Source organism: Rhipicephalus sanguineus, chromosome 2 (genome assembly GCF_013339695.2).
Source record: "Rhipicephalus sanguineus isolate Rsan-2018 chromosome 2, BIME_Rsan_1.4, whole genome shotgun sequence".
NCBI classification, from domain to species: Eukaryota; Metazoa; Arthropoda; class Arachnida; order Ixodida; family Ixodidae; genus Rhipicephalus; species Rhipicephalus sanguineus.
In genome coordinates this window covers 152,047,943-152,070,864 of record NC_051177.1, presented here as the reverse complement: position 1 = coordinate 152,070,864, position 22,922 = coordinate 152,047,943, and the positions used below count along the sequence as shown (strand labels likewise).

The following is a 22,922-nucleotide window of genomic DNA, read 5'->3' as shown; positions in this document are numbered from 1 at the left end:
CTATAAGAAATATCTTTTATTTATAGTTTTCTATGTTAGTTATTTACTTCTAATTTAGTACAGATGCACCTTTCTTGTTGCACAGCATCCTGCTCCGTTATTGGAAAGTAATAAAGCTTGTTATACATTGCACGCCCAAACACTTTTTTTCTAACCCGCAGCGTGCTTAACACTTAAGCCTGCGAGCTAGATATACTTTGAAAAATACTTTAAGGGAGCATTCCTCTCTAAAGCTGAGCACAGAAACTTCTGAAGAGAATGGCCGAATGGGTATATGACGTCCGTTTATTTTGGAAAAGCAGCAGCGCATTAAATGTGTATCTGTTCAGCCAATTTTTGCTTCGCTTTAAGAAATTCCGTATGTTCCATACAGCGTAAAGGTACGCAAGCGAATAAGTGATGCACAAAACAATTTTAACGCAGTAGAATTAAAGAGCACATGTCGCAGAAAATGTGTTGTCGGTGTCGGCGCCCGTGCCCTTACTTGTGATCGAAAAATGGGCGATGTATGTGAGCAAAAACTCCAGATGGGTGTAAAGAATAAACATTGGGATTCCAGCTGGAATCGAACGCAGATATTCTGCTTGGCAGTTAAGTATTTTACAGCACAACCACGCCAGTGCTTGAAACTGCTGCGAAAAGGGCCCTACCGAGCCGCCAGATCTGGCAAGGAGTCGCGTTCACAAATGTAATATTCCGTGGTAGATCCGTACAATGGTACTAGGCGTCACAGCACTGATGTGAATTGCTCCACAAGTGGGCGATTGAAAGGAGCCAAGCCATTGTAAAGAGCTGAGCTGTAATACCACTACAACTACTACTACTACTACTACTACTACTAATAATAATAATAATAATAATAATAATAATAATAATAATAAAGAAGAAGAAGAATATGTTCAGCAATCATTTATTTCACGTGCTCGGAAACAGCCGTAAGGCATTCGTGCTAGAGCGCAAAATTATACTACTAATAAAATATACTATAATGACCGTCTACAGAAGAAAATACAAACAAAGAAGAGCGAGAACGGGGAAACTAAGTCATGACGAGAGAAAAATTCAATATCATAACACTAGATATATAGAAGGTTAGCGATATACGGGGTGTTTCAGCTAACTCGCGCCAAGCATTTTTTTTTTAATTTTGCGCACTTTAAAACAGCACAAAAATAAATTTAACAGGGCAGTAATTTTACGATAAATTAAACAATTCTGCGTGTCTGAACAAGCGCTACAATTTTGTGTCGAAGATTTTTCGTTATAGTTTATATTTTAAAAGTTAATTAAGCAATCTCTGTTAATTAACCAGCATGGCGGATTGGCGCGTATCTTAATATAGATGAAATAATGTGATGTTTCTGAACAAGCGCTACAACTTTTATGCTGGTTTTTCACTAGTTACTCTTTTAAACGTTAATTAGGCAATTTTTCTTAAGTACCCGGCTGGCGGATTGGAAAAAGAAATATCATGACGCGCTACATATGGCGCATAACACTGCTGGGCCAAATCGACATCCGGAGCGCAAATGACTGTTTCTTTATTGCTTGGCGTAAGTTAGTTGAAACACCCTGTATAAAAGCGCATGCGACAGTGCGCAAGTTATGCTGAAAAAAAAACGAGTAAAACAATATGTACAATCTGCGACGCTATGTAAGACAGCGCAAAGCTCGCAGGAAAACAAGACGGCGATCTATGAAAAACATCGAAAACAAGGTAGTGAGTATTATAAAGGATTTGTATCCTGTGACCGTTGAGTGTGGGCAAGGGCAGACGGGTACAATAAACAGTCTATGCTCTCTGGTTACCTTATGCAGAATTCGCATAATAATACACTTTAGAGTGGGACATTACAGCATTTGACGAGGTTTATCGTTTTATATTGACAACGAATGACTGCAAGACAGAGCGCTGCAAGTGCCGCGGACAGCACATGCTCTCACGCGCCGGTCTTCGTCGTCTTTTTCCTCGGGCGCACACACATTAGTACATCTGCTTCATTACACCGTGAACAAGCTTGAAAAGGAAATATCAGCGTGATTTCGTCGGCTAGTAAACCAACAGTGTTAGAACTAGATCCTGAGTCATTTGTATAGCGAAACGTTACTCATATATGCTAAGGAGTTTCTTCTGGAGCCGCTCAATGGTGCTACTGCTGGAATTAGAAACATCATTCCAGATCATGGAAGCATATACAAGTTGGGTAGGGCACTATTACGGCGCAGAATTTGCGGATGGGCATTGGAGAGGTGAATACCACAGTTATTCTGCAAACACAGACTAGAGAACAAAGACTCCACAAACAAAGCGCTTAGTCTGAGTAGGAATTTTGCGAGTGAAACTCACGACTTCGATCTTCGCAGTACTGAGAGAGAGGTTATCGCTCTTTCTCTGCTAAAAAACAAACAAACTAATAATAATAATAATAATAATAATAATGGTAAAAGTCACATGGTGCCTATGCATTTGCGTAAGCCGACTGGAAAGCGAAACCATTCTTCTTTTTCTTCCCAGTCCACTGTATTAACTGTTGCAAAATAGTGCGGAACGGAGCAACTTGGAGCGCGCCAGACTCTATCGAAGAAGGGGAAACCGAGGCGGCATGGAGGGCATGCAGGGACATGTGCACGCGGCCGGTGCAGCAGTTCGCCTTTAGTATTGCCATTAAACGGACGTATCCCTTTCTGTCTGGGGAACCAGTCACTTCGTATTATTTGTTAGCGCCGAAACCCGGGACTACGCCTCGAAAGACGCCTTCACGGCACAGCCATGGCGAACTCGGAACAGCTGCGCAAGAAGCGTGGTGCTCTCAGGACTCGTGTCAGGCGGGCCCTAGCACAGTTAACGGACTTGCTACAGCAAACGGATCCCGACCTCTCGGATGGTAGTGTGCAACTCGACTACCTCAAGGACAGGCAATCAGCATTGTCGTTGCTGCACGACGCAATTCTTGCATTAACAGATGCAGAGAACTTTAACCGCGAAGCTGAAACAGCACAGGAATATAGTGACAAGATGAGCTACGCTATAGCGCGCCAAGTACTCGCTGCAAGAACGTCATCAAGCTGCCAGGACGCATGTTCAAGCTTCTGGATCCGGATCGAGCAACTTAGAGCTTCCGAACTTCACCGTCAGTGATCGTTCGTGCTGCCTGGACTATAGATACCTACATTCGACGGCAACCTGCGTGAATGGCAGCCCTTTTGGGACCATTACGACGCCACGATGCACCAGAATAACGAATTGCCGCGCATCGAAAAGTTCAAGTATTTGCTCATGTACTTGACCGGCCACGGTAAGCGATCCATTGAAGGCATCCGGTTAGCCGAGCAGAATTACGACTTCGCAATCAAGGCACTTATGGGTCGCTTCGGACAGCGAGATCTTCCCAATAATGAGCACGTGGACCACCTTTTGGCGTTTGTTCCCGTGAAGAGCTCGTCAGATCTGGCCAAACTTCGTACAATCCACGACAATGTGTTGTTACGAGCGAGCGCATTAGAAGGCCTCGGAGTATCACCGGATTATTATGTCGTGGTGCGGAATCGTGTTATGATGCGTTGCTTGCCTGACGATCTTAATATCATGTATCGACAGAAGATAAAGGAAGATGGCCGCGCAACTAACGGGACGGAGACTCCCGAAGACAAAATGCGTCGAGCAAAGTAACTTTTAACCTTTCATCGCATCCAAGTGGAAGTGAGGGAGGAAGGTCGCCTGTAGGGTGCCTTGATGCGCGTTTTGTCCAGGGTGAGGACATCTGCGGCGTCTACTGCGGCGCGGCTGCCATATTTTAGCCCACGGCTTCTTACCGGCGTCTCACCCCTCTACGGCAGCTGCGCTGAGAGGCACGAGACGCGGGGCAAAAAATGGCGTCGTGGCGGCATCAGCCCCTTCAAAGAATGGCAACACCCTAAGGGGGGCGCACACATCGAGGCACACTAGTCGCCTGCAGCTTCGTCGTCGTCCATATGAAAGCGAAGATATGAACATGGTGACAGAGAGTACCGGCGGCGCGGAACACATTCTTTCGGCTGCAGCTCTTACAAGTTCAACCGTGTCGGTCAACCAAGTGTGCCCACTTTGCAACAGCAGCGGGCATAGCATAATTTCCTGCAATACCACTCTCACAGCGGACGACAAGCGAGTGAGGCTACGGAATAATAACGGCTGTTTCCGCTGCGGTACACGCAACCACATCGCAAGGCATTACAAAAAGCCCTGCAGTCTTACCTGTGGTACCTGCCGTCGCCGCCACCTTATTATTCTGTGCAAGTTGTCCAGACCAGTCGAGGGCCTACCACCTACTGCTGCTACTTTCTGGTACTTTCAGCTACTTTCTGGGCGAGCAGCTACTTTCTGGGCGAGCACCACGACGAGGATCGCGTCTTCGAGACTTTTCACTCCGAGTACATCGCCATCAAGCACGTCAAGAACACCCTGCCCACCATAAGAGTCGGTCCCAAGGACGGAAAGGGATGCGACAGCCGCAAATCCATGACCGCAGAGCACAGGCACTGTCAGAAGCAAAGCGAGCGGCGCGCAGGATTTGGCGTGCTGTCTGCCCATTGCAAAAGCCCGCTCAAGAGTGATTCGAGCGCACAGTACAGAAGGAACGCAAGGGGCGTAACAGTTTCTTCGATGGCGACGTGAACGAAATGGAGGACAAGGCGCAAGTCAATGATCTGGACTACGTGCCTCTCTTTGAGCTTCTGGTAATCAGCGGAGGTACATGTCTGTGGTTTCGCTGGAGGAATCACATGAGGCTTCTAAGCTTCTCGTCTCACCACTCGGACAAGAAGAAACGTGTCTGGAACCTTTGCAACAATCATTCCTAAAAACTACGGAAAGTATTGGCCAACGAACGCGAATGCCCTGAGAGGAAGTGGGATCTCTGGAATAAATGTCCGGCTCAGTCAACCAACCGTTCCACACCTTGCACAAGGTGACAGAACCGTGGAACTGCCAAATGCTTCCCAACATGAGCTGCGATCGATACTGGCATGGACACGAACGTCGTACACGTTTACGAGAACAATGAGAATGCGGCTGCTGAGATGGCCATAAACTCCTCATACGTCAGCCTGCCGCAGTTATTCAACGACCTCAACATCATAGGCCTGACAATCACAGACAGACCTCTTAAATTGTCCCGCTACCCCCGGCTCAGTTGGAAGAGCATTAGACCACGAAGATGACTCGAGAGCAAACTCAACGAGCTCCAGCAATTGACCCCATCCCATTTCCTAGTGGGAAGTCGACACATCTCGTTCCCACAACGTGCTTCCGCCTCAAGACTCGCGAATGCACTTCCGTTGCAACGCAAGACTCGTGATCGCCAGCGCCAACGTCTTCCCTGGACGCGTGCGATTCATATTGCCCCCCCCCGCCTAGGAGGACGTTGCAAAATAGTACGGAACGGAGCAACTTGGAGCGTGCCAGACTCTATCGAAGAAGAGGAAACCAAGGCAGCATCGAGGGCACGTGCACGCGGCCGGTGCAGCAGTTCGCCTTTAGTATTGTTATTAAACGGACGTCTCTCTTTCACGTCTGGGGAACTAGTCATTTCGTATCATTAACCTTCTCCCCTACCCCCCCCCCTCCCATTCCGCGGCCGAAGGGAAAGATTCACGAACCCACCGTAGTTTTGCACTGCCTCTGGGATTGAAGGAATTCAGAGCGCTTTGCACCTCCCGAAGTACTACAGTGTCTCCGTGATCGGCCCACCCTTGACCAAGCGATGATGCCTTGTGATGCAGTAATCAGGTCTAGTCACGTGATGTGACGCCATAGTGACGTCACGACGATGTAATGATAGCGTAACGAATTCTGGCGGCCTGTGACATCATGATGACGCTGTAGGGTGTACTAATCACATCACGATTCTTCACATCGCTCGCCTTGACGCCGCGTACGCCGACGGTCACTGCTAGTGTTTGAAGAGGCATTGAAGGCATTCACCTTAATAATAAAGTAACAAGCACAGGCGTGGCTCTATGGAGGAACACCTGCTTGCCGCTCAGAAGGCTTGGTTTTGATTACAGCCCCGACCACTGATTTGTATTATTTCCATCCATCGCAATTTTCCGCTCACAACCAATGACGCCGACGCCGACCACGGAGCACAAATTTCTGCGAAACGAGCTTTCCAATACTATTGCGTTGATGGAATTCACAGTTGCACCAGAATGGCGGTGGATTGATACTAGTAGGAATGTCATACACAGCTGCACAGTATGTGATTAGTAGATTTGTGCACTGCATATATTGTGGTCAGCATCACCTCACTGATTAAACAAACATGTATATACGCGCTACGTGTTCGCACAGCCAGACATGAAGTGATCCCTCTAGATGACGGTGAACACTCACTCTCACAACGTTGTCATCACGAATAGCGCAGACCGAGGTCAGCGTCGCTTCGCGTTTCAATTCAACGATTCTCTAAACCTTGCGCCAGCGTGGCTTCGATCCCTAGGAACGCGGGTAAACCCATTCAGAAGCTATCAACCACCTAACCTCGTCTAGCCTGAGCACGTCTTTTTGCTTGTAGAAGTGGCGTTGAACCGTTCGGCATTATATTTATTTATGGGACACCATTGGAACAGCAACAGCTGGATACTGCCATAACCAAGAAATTGAGTATTCAATGAAAAAAAGAAAACAAAACACGCGGACCAGCTGGAAAAACTTATTGAACAATTAATCAGATGGGAGGGGAATTTCAGATCAGGGTGAATCGGCAAAAACACGTGACAAATTTGACAACTTTTCTCTCGTAGTCCTGGGTCTCACCACAACTAAGCGTCTCTATTTGACAGTAGTGATTAACTATGATTCTGGTTGTTTAATCACTGCGCATGAACATTTCGGGAAGCGTTTTAGTGATTGCATTTTGAATGTGCCTAATAATTAAGAAATACAGTTGTTTAAGTATTTCATTAGGTTTCAGGTAGCCAAAATTTGTTTTTTTATCCTCTGCTACAGGACTGACTAGAGCTGACAAACGCTGCTTTTGCTGCTTACCCATAAACATAGTATCTCCACAAGTCAAGCGGTGGTTTTATATTCTGTTGTCGTGTTCGGGACTTAGCCAAATGAATCTCATTTCTAGCTCCGAATGCACTATCGTGCGACTGCCTAGAATAACAATTACTGCGCAGTTTTGCTGCTCTATGATTGTTTGAGCTTGTGAACACGGATGGTGTGATCTATGGCGTTGGGTCTATCCCTGCATTATATGGCATGTATAAGGCAGGATGTTGCGTAATGAATTATCTTCGTTAAACTCTCTTTTCAGGTGGGGTGGTGTACGTAGGTATAAAAAATAATTATACATCCGCCATCTTGACTTCCCCGAAGCTCACTGGACGTCCTGGAGTCCAATGCCTTCAGTTTCAGTACTACATTCCATGGACTGAAGCAGTTCCTCAAGCTGCATACACCATCTCTGCTACAATCGTAGGTAAGACGTTATAAGCGAACCGTTTCACGTTTCCGGCTGATATTAAAAGCTGAATATTACACTTTAGTGAAGTGGGTGCTTACCCTTTTATCCTGTTCTTGGCATATGTTTCGTGTAACCTCTTAAACTGTGCAGGTTTACTGTGCAGAGCACTGTAGTGGACACTAAAGAAAAAAGCTGACGCTCCCACAAGTTATGAAACTTGCAACAAGCTATACGAAGGGCGCCCTATTTCTATTTATCCGATATATTGAAATATGAGAGATAAACTGATGAAGGCGCACTCATTAGAATGGGGTTGGCTATTGTATGAATTGAGTCACTGCTTTTCGTACTGTGTGTAATTGCATAATTAGTGAATTAGGGGCGAAGCTCCTTAAGGCGGCACCCGTTCGTCCCTCGTAGTAGTGCGTAACCAGTCGTAACGCTAGTACCAGATCTTGACTTCCAAGGTGGTGCCGGTGGGAGATTTTTCCTGTGCGTTGTTGAACAATAAGAAATTCGCAGCGTGCGCGTTAACTAAAAGCCGACTTCTTCTGTCTCTCACTCCCATTAGCAGCCATTGTTTACATCCAAGGTAGTGCCTGGTGAGATTTCTCCTGTGGGTGATTAAACAATAAAAATTTTGTTCAAAACGCCGTTGATTGATAAAAATAAACCAACGAAAGACGCCAGATGTTTTCTAAAAGCAAAACGAAAGAACACCAGATGTTTCTAAAGCAAAACGAAAAGACGCCAGCTGCTTAACGAAAGACGCCAGATGTTTTCTAAAGCAATGGTTTTCTAAACAATGAAAATTCACAGCGTACATGTAAAATTAAAGTGAGCTGCAAGTCGTCATAACTCATCGAACCTTTAGTATAAACGCGCCCGATCTCACGTCGGTGATGATGTACTGGGCAGAATTCACGGAAGATTCACGGTTTACCGATGAACCTCCGCAGCTTCGCCCACTCATCATCATTCACTCCGTGGATATGCTGTGATTTTTTTAATTTGCAACATTGCAATTCAAAGCATGGAATCTATGGTGAATGTAGTAGAGCGTTCTAAAACGACCAATTAAAGTTTTCTAATTCGTTAGACAATCTGTATTAATTCGGGGTGCTGAAGAAAGATAATCAGACCTTTGTTGGTTGGTAAGAATGCGTGAGTAGTCATGTTAACATGACTGAAACTTGGTCCGGTTCTCTGTATTTCATATTTAGACAGCCGCGCATCCCTGCAGAGACAAAGAAGAGAGGACCGCAAAAACGCAGCGCTGACTCCCACGCGATTTTCTTTTCATTCGAGAGGCTACACAATACAAGCCGAATAACCCAGTAGCACGATGACGAGCTTTCGATATAAACAAGTGACGTTATTCTGGACGCGTTCTTGGCTTGTTACGTGGTGGTTGATAGACTGCCTCTAGTTTGCGCATTTTGGTAAATTTTTTTTGTTATTCGGCTTGTAATATGTTGCTTGTTGAATAAAAATATCACCTGTGAGTCAGCGCTGCGTTTTAAGGCGACAGCGTTAAAGAGCTCGCTTCGCATGAATTCTGGTGTGGATGTCGGCGTCGGTGTCGTTGGTTGTGAGCGAAAAATCAACATCTTGTCCTTGAACGAAAAATCTAGAAAGATTCAAATAAAACAAATAATAAAAATTCATCGGTCCGAGTTAGAATGGAACTCAGGTCGTCTGCGTGTCAAGTAGGTGTTTTACCACCGAGCCACGCCATTGCTTGGAACTGCAATGAAATTAAATTTGATGATTGAAAAACATACGTGTCGTGTGTACAGGTGTCTCAGTACGAGATGTAATATCGCAGTAAAACGGGGTATACGCTTACATTGCAATCGGGTGTCACGCCATGCGAATTGCATAACAAGTTGGTGGTTTAAAGCCGGCCGCCCATTACAAAAGGCACACATATTACTGCGCGTATTCCCTTACGAACACGTAGTGGGTGCACCGCAACTTCGGTAAAGTATCACGCGAGCAATTGCTGCTGGTTTAAAGCATATCACCCATTGCAAAAGGCATACACGTTAGTGCGCGCATTACCTTAGACACACGTAGTTGCTATACTGTTGACATAAAAGTGCTGTTGAAGAGGGCAGAAAACTTTACTATAGGTATGTCGAGTGTGTGTGAGACCGGGCGACTGAACATAATGACAAGAGAGAGAGAAAGCGAGAAGAGGAAAGGCAGGGAGGTTAACCAGACGAAAGTCCGGTTTGCTACCCTGCACTGGGGATAACGGAATGGGGAATAGAAAGAGGAAGAGAGAGAGAGAGAGAAGGAGAACACTGCACGTGCAAAGGATTACAATCAGTCACTGAGGCTGGAGCTTCTCTGACCTACATGACATCAGCGCTCTGACATTCCATTGGGGAATCTCGGCATTTGAAAGGGCCGTGGTGATTACGAGCTGTGGTGATTACTGAAGCGCTGAAAACACTGGATCGAGAATCTCCAGCAGTTGCAGGGCAGTTCGGGCTGTCTGAGTGTTTAACATGTTCAAAAGCATGGTGTCCAGAAGAGAGCGAAGCATCGCAGCAATGTCCTGGTCTTTCCCGCACAAGTCGTGGGGAACCAGTGCTGTCGTTGACTCTGTCAATGTCTGCTGCGACCATTGGGGACGCTGTAGATTGTGCTGTGGCTTTGGCTGTTGGTGTGGTTCTGGCTGTGGCTCTGGCTGCAGCTTTGGTAATGCCGGCCATGATTCAGAGTCTATGTGTTCTGATGCGGTCTTGTCCTCGGAAATCGACTCGGGCGTGTCTGGTCTAGGAAGCAGAGGAGGAGGTGTCACCTGTGAACTGCGATTCACAGAGTTCCTTGAACCTCTACGGCGTCGGGAGCGTCGCTTTCTGACGACAGCAACAGCTTCCCGACGAGACGAACGGTCTCGCACCATCTGCTTTAGGATCTCCTTTTCCTTCTCTTGCTTGGGGCACTCATTTGACGAAGCGTCATGGGACCCGATGCAATTGCGGCACTTGAGGACCGTGGCATCACAGGAGTCTGCAGCGTGTGCTTCGGCGCAGCTCGAGCAAATTATCGTGTTCTGACACACGGCGCTCACGTGTCCAAACCTCATACATTTGTGGCATTGCAGTGGCCTTGGAATGAACGGTCGTACAGGATGCCGAAAGTGGCCCACCTTGACATGCGAGGGCAGAGATTCACCCTTGAATGTTAGTTTTATACAGCGTGATGAGCCCATGCGCGACATATGCATTATAGGGATGCCATCTACTGCTGATTTCACCAGACTGGGCAAGTCTGTGCTGGAAAGAGATACGTCCACATCGTAGATGACACCAGTAGTGGTACCATTGCCCAGTGGGATGTAGGAGCGAACTTTTATGCCATCAAGTTCCGTTATTTTACTCAATATGCTCAGTACAGTCTCATGTGTAACGTCGACAGGCAGCACATTTTTTCGTGAGTTGACTCTCACGTCCGTTACTTCATTTGCCACCGCCGCTTCGAGAATCACTGAGACCGACTGTCTGTTGAGTTGTCTCAGGTTGTCTGCAGCGAGTTCTGGTACGAAAATAATCGTACTGACTGCGGTCTTCCGAGTAGATTTCAGAGTTGACTTGCCTGAGGACAAGGGGGATCCGGTGTTTCTTCGCTTCGACTTGCGGCTTCGTACGAGCCGAAAGTCGTCATCGGACCAGTTGTCACTGCTGAGCGAGTAGACACTGGTTTCATCGCTGTCCGCAGCACCATGGAGCCCAGTGCGCTTTCAGGAAACCGCCGCCGCTGACACCGCCATTCGCGGAAGCGAAACAGAGCACGATGAGGATGGGGCCGGATATCGCTATCGTGTTCAACTCTTAAAGGCGAAGCCTAAAGCCTGTTTCACATGCGAGCGACTGAGCGGCGGGGCCCGCGGCGATTGAGCGGCGACAGGACACTCGCACGCGGCTTCGTTTCACATGCACCGCTTTTGCGCGGCGCGCGCCTCTGCGATGCGCAGTGATGGTTGTGGAAAGCGCCCGTTACCCGCGGGTTTCCTTTCTCCGAGTTCGCTTCTTTTGGTGCACTTGGGTTGCGAGTTTTACCAGCCTTCTACTTCGGTGCTCGATTTTCACGCGCCTAAACCTTGAATGACGAAAATGTGCAGTGTATCAGAGTGCAATTAAACAACTTCAGTAGTCACGTTTATTTCTGTTACAGCTTTCTTTTTTTACCACGCAAGTCTTCTTGCACGCTCATACACTTGGCCATGGAAAAGCAAGAAAAAGAATTGGTTTTTGTGGTTTTAAGCTTTCAGAGTGCTTTCGGTGGCTTTCGCTCTCGAATGCCGCAAGGCGTTGGTGCGCCGTCTGGGCCGGCAACCATTGCAAACCCACAATGTCGTCGTCTGGGGGGCTCGCATTTGTCGTCTTCGGGGTACGTGACCATTGAAAAAAAGAAAAAGAAAACAGTAAACTATTCGAACGTGCTGGGTCAGAGTAGCAAAAAAAAAAAAAACTGAAACATGCGACCAACAAGTGCGCAGTGCCGTAGGGTCCCCCTGTACGGACCTGTGTTGGTGCCACGATTCTATAAAGATACAAAAGAACAAAATGACACGTGCAAACGATTTGTCTGCTTTGATGGAAGCGCAGTTGAGAACAACAAAACGAAAAGAAAGGCGTTTCTCAGGGGCGTAGCCAAGGGGGGGGGGGTTGGGGGGGTTCAAACCCCCCCCCGAAATTTTTCAATTTTGCTTGCGTATATAGGCACGCACACATACAAACGCACGCACAAACCTACATAAAATATGGTTGAACCCCCCCCCGAAAAAAATTTCTGGCTACGCCCCTGGCGTTTCTACACTGCCAGCTCGTTACAGCGAATGTCGTCTGCTAGGAAACCGAGTTCCTCCTGGCGCACGCGCCCGCTCCTCGACTCCGCCCCTGCAATCACGTGCTCCCCACGTCACTGCTCTCCCATTGGGTGACCTTGGGCAGCCGCTCTGCCGCTAGCGAATTTTTCCAACTCGGGCGATCTCGATCGCGCGTCCACTGGTCGCTCTAAAAAACCTGTTTTTGGGCTTCCGCGACGGCCGCCGCTCCACTCTTGGAGCAAAATCGCTGCATGTGAAACAGGCTTAAGCGTCCCTTAATTTGTTCATAGCTGCACTACAACTAAAAACTACAAATAATATCCATTATGCATTCTTAAAAAGACAGGTCGTGCAAACAGGGACACATGAAAGAAGTCAGGACACCACAAACGCTTAACCTCTTTGAGTTTTCCAGACCCTTTTCGTGTGCGTAATTCTCAGGCGCTAGTTCAGTTCCTCTCTAAGGAGAACCCCGGCTGTTGTAAACCTTTTAGTATGGATATTTAAGACCTGTATTATTCTTTGCCGCATAAGGACTTGGGAAAATGTGGTAATGAATGCATTAACGAACAAGGGCGCCAGACGGTTTTCACCGATAAATGTGGTGTTTCTACCGGGGAAGTTCTAGAAATCCTTTACATGTATTTAAAGCCGACGCTGGTAGATCGGAAGGAAGGCGTTTATGTGCAGAAATTAGGGGTATGTATTGGGTCTAAGGTTGCTCCGGTTCTTAGTGATTTATACCTTAGCAAGACTGACAATCTTTTGGAAGGCGCCTTAGGTACTTCGGTTATTTAGATTTTTCGTTATGTGCACGATTACTTGATTTTTTGTAGTGGTGAGGACTTTGAAAAGGTGGTAACCTCAATGAGCGAAAAATTTGAATTAAATGGAGGAAAGCTGAGCTTTACTAAAGAGGTGTCTCAGAATAATGGAATACAATTTCTAGACACTTCCTTAACGTTTCAGAATGACCACGTGTGCTGGCAGTATTCTGCTAGATCTTTGAAACCGGTGTTAAATTTTTCGATAAAGCAATCGGAGGTTGTAAAAAACGGCATCGCCATGTCTTGCTTTAAGTCAGCCCTCACCAAGTCGTGTGAGCACAAAATGAGTGATAGCTTTAACGCACAGGTTACGCGTCTTTTAGATGTAGGGTATCTTCGTGATACAGTGGCCACGGTCGCTGAACGTTTAAAGAAGTCTATTGTGTTAAGTCCGAGCATGGTTGCAGAAAGCGATAGGAAGAAACGTATCGTAGGTATACCGTACATTCATTGCGTATCTTACAGGCTAAAGAGAGAGAGAGAGAGATACGAAGAGGAAAGGCAGGGAGGTTAACCAAGCTTTGGCTCGGTTGGCTACCCTGCACTTGGGGTGGGGGAAGGGGAAATAATAGAAAAGAAAGGGTAAAGAATAAAGAAGAATAGTAATAAAGGGATGGATGAACAGTTTGAAACTACACAACACGAACTCGCGCTGTTAGTTCACAGGCGCTCGTGAAGTCAGGTGGTCCTCAAGAAGCACAAGAGGGCTTTCGTGTGGCCTTGCGCATATGCGAGACCGTAGGCCAAGGTCCCAAGATCTTCTTTTCTGTCAGTGGTCTTGAGTCCAGGTGACGGAGCTTGACTTCCATACTACGTCGTTGAGCCTGGTATGATAGGCAGTGGTATAGAAAGTGGCTAAAGAAAGTAGCAAGTATATACGGCGTTAGTGTTGTTTTCATGGCTGCCAATAAGCTAGGTAAGGTTTGTGCCGCTGTGCAGAGGAAGAATGAGCGAGTAAAAGACAAGAAGCGGACCGATATTTGTTTCGTAAAACACACCAACAAATTCACTGATTGCCGTACGAGTGTGGTGTATAAGGTCCCTTTCAGCTGCAGCCGCTTCTACGTAGGATAGACGGACCGATGCATTAATTAGAGATTGTTGGAACATAAGAGATCGCTAACAGGAGGCTCACCTTCTAATCTATCTTTACATTGTCAAGATTGTAAGTGCACGCCAAAATTCCATGAATGCGCAGTGTTGTACCGGCATAGAAATGAATAAACGCGCCTGATGATTGAAGCATGGCATATCGAGAATAGTGGTAGCGCATGCGTGAGCCAACTGTCGATTAACTTGCATAAAGATGAAACCAAATGCCTTAACAGTTATCTTTCACGTAGACCGCCATTGATAGGTTCGCCACTTGCATGGGCATGCGCGGATAAGTTTTCGTGCCTTCTTTCTTTTCAACCGTTGTGCGTCTCTTCAGTTGTTAGTCGGCGTTCGTGGTGTCCTGACTTCTTTCTTGTATCCGTGTTTGCACGCCCTGTCTATTTATAATGAAAACTTACCAACTAGCTCAGCTCTCTGTTATTCTAAGATCCATTATGCCGTCCTTGGCGTCTTCGTTTGTTGACGTCATTAGGTCGTATACATAACATTGTCGTTTTGCCGTATTTTTTCAATACATTTTTGAAATCATACGTACAGAAATAACTTTTTCAGGTGGCACAGCTTGGCGGAGGCGTGTCTGGTACCAGCCTGCCCCGGTCTTAGTAAGAGGCAAGTGGACCGCGGTGAACGTAGCCTTCAGTGACGACAAAGATTTCAAGGTCAGTATGACAAATATTCCTAATGCAATGCTGCAAGCATGCTGTGACTGCGCACCTAGATTTTTTTTGCTTTCACACAGAAGGATGATAGTGTAACAGAAACGGATTTGTCGTAATAAGATCCACAGCGAAAGTAACGTTGTTTTAAACAAATTCTTCATAAACATCTAATGTACGCTTGTAATAAAGTGATATGGCTTGCTAGTTCTCGCTATGTCTTTTTTTAATTGCCTCGATAAGAAATCACATTCCCTCACGTACGCCATGTGAGCTCTTTATTAATATTATTTTTTTTGCACCAAGCATATACCCTCTGTGAGAGCCCCACAGCGTCTTTAGCCAAACAAAGTAAATAGCACCTATAATTAGAGGGAAATGAAATGTAGTTGAGCTGACACAAAGGCATGTCATCTCAAGGCAAATTGTATAAAAAAACGCGGAAATATTGTCACGGGATAATCTCAATAAGGCACTCCGTGATCGATTCTTCACAGGTCGAATTGAGGTGTATTCTAAGGTGGGAGCAGTTTATTGGAACACCCTACTGCGTGATCGACGCCATTTCTCTACAAGACTGCAGTGCCAGGAAAGGTAACTTGGAATTTCACAATTTATGCACTTACGAAACATAATGGTGCTTGTTTGCAACATTAGGGCCTTCTGTTGTTTAGGGAGTCAGTAAATGGTGTCGCATACTTCGTTTAATCGTGCGATGGAATCTGAATCTACTTCGCCAACGCCACCTTTTGTGAGTCCTACAGTTACCTAGGGGCACGATTCCTGTGAAGCTTACATCGCGCGCGAATACACTTTTCGTACATTTTTCACTGCCGATGACATACCAGTATTAGCGACTGGTGAGCGCGGCCCTGTAGAATAGTTGTTACGAGCCGTTTAAAAGAAGGAACCGAAGGAAACAACTGCCAGGAAGTTGCGCGCGATTCCTCACCAACAAGTTTGGCTACTTCTGCCTGCGTACAGTCTCTTTAGAAACAGTGACTACCTTTTCGCTTACTTGCCACTCAGTCACACATTGGTGTTACTGTGGTGTACTCTTTCCGAACGACATGGCTCGAGCAGTCGTCGCTGCTGTGCAACCACCATGGAGCTTATGGTGGTTGCACCATAAGGCTACAGAAAGTGCAGATCTTATGGCTCTGCACGGTCTGTAGCCATCTCCATCATCCAAAACACCGCGATCCTGCGAAAGAAGCACGGGACATTGTGCACATGATTACCTGCACCGAATGCTACACGTAGTACACAGGTGAAAACCCAGCGGCGCTGTTACCTTGGTGTGAGGAAGCAGCCACGGGCCACGGCTCCTTTTGGAACTTCAATAATACTGGCACTTCGAGCACACGCTAGATAACGTCAATCGTGTTTGGCAATGACACTTATCGCTGTTTACACTCAAGGTCTACGAAAACTGCATGCGAACCTGTTCGCACTCCTACGCCTGACGCCCTCACCCCTGAAGAATGAGGCCGTAGGGCTTCGAAACATCCGGATTTCAAGGTCAATTTTGTTCGCAGGTTTCCTGCTGTTTAAGTGACAAAAATTGACATTTCGTGAGAAGGAAGAAAATGATGATGTGAGAAGGTAAACTCTACCATAACCATGTACAGTAGCAGAGCAAGGGGCGGGAAAGCGAAGTGGGGGTGAGCAGGAGTCATGTGACAGTTAAGAGGAGGGAAAGGAGGAAAGAGGGCATAGTATAAATTGATAAATGAAGACGGAAATATTCAAATGAGACGAAAGGAGAAGATGTAGCAAGATATAAAGAAAGAAAGAGACATGAAAGAAAGAGGAAAGCGGAAGAAGGAAAATGAGGGAACAACTCAATCTGCATTTGCCAGGTGGAGGCGCTTGGTTTCCAGCTCTGTCGTTTACTGAGATTTCAAAGGCGTGAAACTGCCTCGTATTCTTCTTTGCCCTCCTGCCAGGTCGTCTTGCCCGCTTCGAAAAATAGGTTAAACATAACAAGACATCAATACAGATGTCTGCCACTGGGGAGGAGGGGGGGTGGGTTAACACCTCGTCCACCCCCCCCCCCTGCCCAGTGGTGAAGTTTTTCAGTTGCGCATGTGTATATGTAAAGGTGCATGTTCAAACACACGCACGAACATACATAAAGCGCCGTTGAACCTCCCCCCCCCCCCCCCTGAAAAAAATTTCTGGCTACGCCCTGATGACCACCACAGTAGCCTAGCGACTGCGGTGCGGCACTGCTAGGCTCGATGGCGTTGCTTCAATTCCTACATTTCCATGGGGGCGGAATACAAATGAATCAGTTTACTAAAATTAAAATGCACATTAAGGAAACACGTCCTTGTCCAAATTATCCTAGAATCTCGTACTACGGCATTCCCCATAATCACATCGTCATTCTGGCTAATAAATTCCTCGAATTTTTCAACACAGCTACATGCAGACGTACTGAAACGTGCAGAAGCAATAAATAATTTGTTATGTTTAGAATACTAACAGGACTGTCAGTCAGCAATCCTATCTCATGGTGTAGAAAATCCCCGCATGCCTCAAATGAATATCAAATTACTTCATATTTTATTAATTTATTGTATTATTTTAGATTTCTTTACAGCACAGCACATAATTAGTGACCCATGCTCCGTAGTCTACGTTATTCATAACGAAATCCTATCAAATTCCTTCACCTGGCTTTTGTTTGGGGACGTTCAAAAAACTATTCTTCTGCCATCCATGCCTTTCAAAATGTGGTCAGGTGGCCATGTTGGCCGGATGTCTGGTGACTCCTCTTAATAATACGACTGGTTTGTATGCCTATCAATAGAGTGAACATTTCGTTGATTGTGCATTGAGATGAGTGCACTGAAGTCGCAGCAGATACCACTCGGAGCACCATGAATTAACCTACGCCCTCCTCCTATTTGCAGTGGCAAATTAACAAAAAAGAAAAAAAAAACAAGCTCAGTTTCTATGTTTTCTAGACACAATTCCTACATTTTTGTGTAATCGATAATTGGAAGCAAGAACAATTTGTGGGAAAGCTATGGCTTTCACAAATTTCACCGTCAAAAACAACCTTCCCTCTAAGCAGTCAGTTTAGTGGGCAAGGAGACAAATACTTTTTGTATGATGCTAGAATTCTGTACGGTTGTCGTATCCGTAAATTGTCACGCTGCTTAAAGCGAAATGATACTGCTGCCAAATTAGGGAAGTGATAAATCGCAAAGTGTTAACAAACAAGACACTTAGTAATATTTTACTATCAGCATTCTATGATTGGAATTTAAAGCCCTATAGAAAAAAAAAAAACTTCAACTTGAGGGAATAGAGCAGGCACAAAGAGGATTTCTTTTTTATGAAATGTTATTCTTTCGTATATACTCGGCAGAAGAACTGCACCTTGCAAGTTCGTGAAAATACACATTACAGGTATACTTTGATTCATTTTTACACAGACTGGAATGACGACATTTGCTGATCGTATATGCCATAATATGCTAGAACTACTCAAGGCTTGCGTCGACTCTTGAGTGGAGCCTAGTCTTTTTTCTGAAGTTCTTGACCTAGAAATTATTGCTTGCAATCGCTGAAATCAACTAACCCCAAACGGTTTCAAAGCAACTTTACTATCTCCTCTGAGCGCATATCTCCATCTTAAACTTCATCATCTGCTTTTTGTTGCTAAAGTATAAGCACAACCTTTATTATTATACACCCTTGATCTAAAAGTATCGTCTTGCGCTGTTTGTTGCAGATTTGCAGAACAGTCGGTGCGACTTTGAGGATGGCTGGTGCAGTTGGAAGAACATCAACAGTCCAGACGGTGGCAAATTATACTGGGCTCTCGGCGGGGGAAACGTCAAGACGACGCTACTGAGACCGCGCCGTGACCATACACTCGGCAACAGTTCAGGTGATTCGCATACCACCGACAAACTGTGAGTGACAGCGGAGGGCTTGTTGCATTACTCCCATGAGCGGTTCACGAAAGCACTTCTTTTTATCAAAGAACTGTTTTACAGCGAAAGCTGTGATGAGATCATTTCAGCGGCCGTTTTTGGCGCCGTAGTTGTCCGCCGCCGCCGGTGTCTGTAACCACTATCGCTCGTAGTAAGAAAAAAAAACGAAATAAGAAAAAAATTCTATGGTGGAACGAGGTTCGAACATGGGCCCTCTTCGTGGGAGCCCAGTATTCAACCTCTGAGCCATGCCGGTTTTTTTTCTCTTTAATGCATGGGAATAATGCCATCAAATCTCGCCATCTATTACAACATAATTCATCGCTTTAGAATTACACTCACATGCACATATGCACAGAACACACAATTTCACATAGTCCAAGGAATCTTCAAAAGTCCGGTAAACAGACACAAGCGTCCAGAAGTCCAAGCCACTCCGGAACCGGATCAAAAGTCTGAGCAACACTACGCACCTTAGCTGCTTCTTCTCGAAAGACAGACCTTGTCGAGCGAGGTGGCTCAGCGTGTCTGTCAATCATGCGGCTTCTCCATAGCGAATATAGACCGAACAGCATGATTAAATCATATGGTGCACTATTGTTGGTGCTCTTTTCGAACGGGAGGAACCTAACACCATACTATGTAATTGGAAATTCTTTTCTGAGGGTTCTCTTAAGAATGTCCCAGAAATGATATGCATCACGGCAATGAATAAAACAATGCTCGATTGTTTCAGGCTCGTTGCATAGCCTGCAATTTACAGACCAGGGCACGTATATCCCTTTTTCATGAAGCCATGTCTTTACGGGTAAAGTGGATGTGTGCATCTTAAAGAAAAACGTTTTCACAGCTGGCGATATACACATTTTACGTACACGGCAGAATACATCATGACCAGATTTAGATAAATATTGCTGTCGGTACACAGGTTCGGGGAAAAGGGTGTTTACAAGTGCGGCGGTTAGCTTCTTTCTGTCCCCGTTGTACAAGTACTCTAGCGTGAATCTGGATTTCAAAAACTGGCACAGTGTCGATAATCTCTTTCAAGGAACCCCATAATTGCGATTCTTCCGGCACTCTTGTTGTGACAAAAAGAAAAGGGAGATGGTGCCGGTGCTTGAAACTTCTTTGCAAGAAGACCCTATATAGGCTTCATGTCGGGAAGGGACCACATTAACATATGCAATATAGCGTGGTAGAAGAGTAAAATAAGCACGAAGCATCGCACAACGCGAATTATGTAACCAGGCGCCACGCAATGCGAATTGCGCAACGAAGAGGTTGTTGAATGCTTCCAGGCCATTACAAAGGCCTCCGCCATAAATCTTCATCGTCATTAGGCCAGCATGAACAAAGTGCGCATAATGTCTTACATACGTTTAGTAGGTACCACGGCTCTCCGTAGAATGACGAAAAATGGCTGAGTGCCTGCTTCCCTACTTCTCAAAAATTACGATTTATAGCGCAGTGGGTTCCTCGCAAGTGCACATGTATTGGTTGCCAAGGAATCCCATAAGCGCATGATCCATTTCATCGGGCTCTCAGAAAAGTTCTTCGCCCCCCTCTCTCCCACGTCAACCTATGTTATACAGCATGGCGGGAGAGGGAAATAGCGACCGGGCGTCACCCAATGCAAATTACATAACTGGTGGGCCGTTTAAAGCTTCCCGCCCATTCCAAAGGGCTCAGCCATAAGTCTTCATCGTCACCAGTCGTCGCTTCAACAAAGTGCACATAATACCTTACAGACGTGTAGCTGTTGTCTCGCTTCTCCGCGGAATGATGAATAATGGCTTAGTAGGTGCTTCCCAACTTCACAAAAATTGTGATTTATGGCGTAGTGGGTACCTTGCTAGTGTACTCGTATTAGTAGCCCCAAGAGAGCTTACAACGGGCTCTAGAAACGCCGCTCTTCCAGCATTCGCGGTGACTGTGCTGCGGTTTCAGCGCAGGCATGGCGTTTTTTTTTTCCGGTGAACGGAAATGACGGAGCGATGGGGTTACATAACTAGAGTTACATAACGTAAATCGCGAGAGAGACTTCGTTTGTCAGGCTAATGCTTCGAAGTCAGCAAAATTGCTGACATCCAGTAATTACAACGAAGCATGGCTAGGCTAGATAAATAAAGCGGAAAAGGTGAAGATGACTCCATATTTTTCGCTGTGTTCGCTGTACTTTAAAGCACGTCGTCAACCTTTGCGTTGTACGCATCGGCACATCTTTTGCATTTGTGTCCAAATAAACAAAGCTTTTGTTTTCCGGCCACCGTTGAGCACTAAGCCCATCCCCTTTCACGAAGGGAGTATGAAAATTATTGAATACAAAATAATCTGGCCCCGAAAGGCATACAAGCAATAGTCTTATTGGGCGAACGTGTAATAAGAAATACTGTAGCCAATGTAACGTGTGCCCAAAGTCGTCTATTTTGTGGTCGTTGAAGTGCCGTCAGTTAATCTTCCGACGCACCGGTGGTCTAGATTAGATTGTATTTAAGAGGTCATTACTATGTCTATATTGATTTGTCTGTTCAAGCCAATTCGCATTCAAATACCATCATAAACCCAGCCAATATCACGTCATGATCGTCACTATCTCATCTTAGTTCCTTTCGCATCAATGTTCGTATATGGAGCCACCAGCTTGACATTCCTCGCGTGGTGTCAAGTTGTGTCTGGATGTCGCGACCATCACAGCACCAAGCTTATATAAAATTTCGTCATGAGGCTCGTGGTACTTCTTTCCGGTTTTGGTAACTCGTTTTTGTTTCAGGTTCATACGTATTCGTGAGTAACTACGAGAGAAAGAGCGGAGACAGCGCAGGGCTTATCGGTGAAAGCCTCCTTGACAACAACGGGATATCGCAATGCATCGAGTTTTGGTACATAATCTCAGGCCACAACGAAACAAACCTTAAGGTAAGATATGCGCCTCGGTATAGGGCTACTTTTGTGGCGCACTGCTGTGCCAGATATTTGCAGAAGACACGCTTTGTTTCTATGACAAGAGTTGATCAGACGGATGCGCTCGGAGGCTGAAGAAGTAGATCTTCTCTGCAGCAATGATATTTTGTTATAGGTCTGCAGATTAGGAAAAAAGTTTACACTAAAGCCTAAATAACAATATCCAACAAAAGAGAGGCCGATCAAAAGGTTCATGTAAGAATAATTCATTATCATATTATCTTATGTAGCCTGTTTTTCTCGTTACCGTTTTACGCGTCAGACAGCGCGGCTTGCTTGCCGCTACGCAGGCTCCCCTTGCCGATGATGCCGCTTCGCTTTGGTGTTATCGGTCAGATTATGTTGTCCCTCTTAAGACTACGATTCACTTTGCCGATGCTTCGTTCTAACTGTACTCACCAAAACGTCCTTGGCAATCTTTACTGCTTAGTTCTATCTTGAACGACGAGCGAAAGCAGGTCAACCGGTCTCAAGCAACAGGCAATGCCTCAGAAGGCTTTGATCAAGCGCCGCTTCCGCTGGCACAGGATTGCCTTGCATTACTTGTCTAAAATGGATAGTTCCTTTAGCTAATTCTAAGGAGAGCACAAACAAGACTGTGTGCGCTCACGAGACACTCGTTAACTTACCTTGTTCTCAGTGGATTGCAGTCAATTGTCAACAGAGGGAAATTTTCATTCGCACGACCATGCTGATGCAGGCGCACTAACAGAGTAGTCTTAAAAGTGTGATTAATGAGCAGCCAGTATTTTGCTGTAATATAAAATCATCTCCCGTGCTATAACGGTACGAACAGCTATAGTTCAGTGAATGTATTTCACGCCGAAATATTGTAGCGATACACCGCGCCTCGCAAGGAAAATTATCCTGGTCAATATATTAAGGGAACTCTTCCTTACAGGTTTCCTACTACAAGCAAGTGCCACAACGGCGCCTTCATGTGGCCCTGTGGAATCAACAAGGGGGCGGTCCTGTTACCTGGCAACAAGGTCGCATTGCAGCGCCACACAACATAAGGGTGCGAAACAAATACTTTGGGTATTTGCGTAGCGCGCAATAAAACATCAGTCGGGACTTACATTAACTTCTGAATAATGTCTAAGCCCATGCGCTAG

The 22,922-nt window shown here is 45.8% G+C and overlaps 1 long non-coding RNA gene and 1 pseudogene across 1 annotated transcript; one reads left to right on the top strand and one right to left on the bottom strand.

Moving 5' to 3' along the window:
• The first annotated feature begins 14,816 nt into the window (after positions 1 to 14,816).
• LOC125757512 (uncharacterized) lies at positions 14,817 to 21,748 on the top strand. The gene is made up of 4 exons (XR_007415283.1): positions 14,817 to 14,896; positions 15,391 to 15,487; positions 18,642 to 18,800; positions 21,617 to 21,748. It is a non-coding gene; the product is annotated as an uncharacterized LOC125757512 (long non-coding RNA).
• LOC119383802 (uncharacterized) lies at positions 19,168 to 19,759 on the bottom strand (annotated as a pseudogene).
• Positions 21,749 to 22,922: the final 1,174 nt, after the last annotated feature.